The sequence below is a fragment of the Apis dorsata genome, unplaced genomic scaffold (assembly GCF_000469605.1).
Source record: "Apis dorsata unplaced genomic scaffold, Apis dorsata 1.3 scaffold_1232, whole genome shotgun sequence".
Classification (NCBI taxonomy): Eukaryota; Metazoa; Arthropoda; class Insecta; order Hymenoptera; family Apidae; genus Apis; species Apis dorsata.
In genome coordinates, this window is record NW_006264329.1 from 100951 (window position 1) to 102056 (window position 1106).

The 1106-nt window shown below is 18.0% G+C and overlaps 1 long non-coding RNA gene across 1 annotated transcript in view; it reads left to right on the forward strand.

Annotated features, from left to right (window-relative positions):
- Window positions 1–604, forward strand: part of LOC102671289 — a 16457-nt gene extending 15853 nt beyond the window's left edge. Inside the window, exon 2 of the long non-coding RNA XR_422936.2 lies at window positions 490–604. This is a non-coding gene — a long non-coding RNA (uncharacterized LOC102671289). The remainder of the gene's footprint in view (window positions 1–489) is intronic.
- The last annotated feature ends 502 nt before the right edge of the window (window positions 605–1106 follow it).

Sequence of the window (1106 nt, forward strand, 5' to 3'; positions counted from 1 at the left end):
TGTTTAATAATAATTATAATAATTTATAATAATTTAATTATAATAATTTAAATTATTAAAAGTGAAAAAATGAGATTTAAAATAATTTAAATTAAATTAAAATTAATTAAACTAAAATTATTAATTAAGTAATGAAAACTAAAATTAAAATAGTCGGTATTTATTATAAAATAAATATTATAGTTTATATTTATAATTTTCGATGTATATTATAATATAATATAAAGTAAGTATATACAGATAATCAGGAATCAGATTTTAGAAAAATTATATATGTTATTAATTTTTTATTTAATTTAAAAATTTGTTGGTTATCAAAATACAACAGCGAAAATATAATAGAGATTTAATTTATATATCGAAGAAAAATGTTTATATTTTAATTGATTAATCTGAATGAAACTTTATTAATTATTTATAATTGATATTAATTCCATGATTAGTTTATTTTATTTTGATTACTCAATATTTTTGATTATTATGTTTCAGATAATAAACTTCTTCATCTTTGTATTAAGATCATAGTTGTCTATTCTTCACCGAAAAAAAAGACAGAAAAAAGAAAGAAAGAGAATTAACATATCGTTCGATAATAATTAATTAAAGAAAAAAATATCTATCGTGGCGGTTATATTTCGGAAATATTTGTTGATTAATAGTTTAAAGGTCTCATTGGAATCATTGGATCTATGCGCACGTGCAGTGGTGTTGCATCTCTAACTCTAAAATGGAAGATCAATCGCAGAATATTAAAAGATTATCAATAAGCCCTATCTCATCTTTCATCGACGGTGAGTGATTTTAATATTATCTCTTTTTTTTCTTTTTTTATTTTTCGATCAATTTAATGAAATATTTATTTAAAGATTTTAAATAAAATTTGTTTGATAAATTATATGTAAACATATGTGTCTCATGAAATAAATTTTATTGAAAAAAAATGCAATAACAATAAAAATTGAAAAAATTCTTCATGAAATAAATTTAATCGATTTTAAAATATTTAAAAGAGATAAAAATAATTCTTTGGTAAGGTAAAAATAAAAAAGAAAAAAAAAACAAAAATAAATTCATATCTAAAATTAACACAAAGTTTTTTTTGAGAA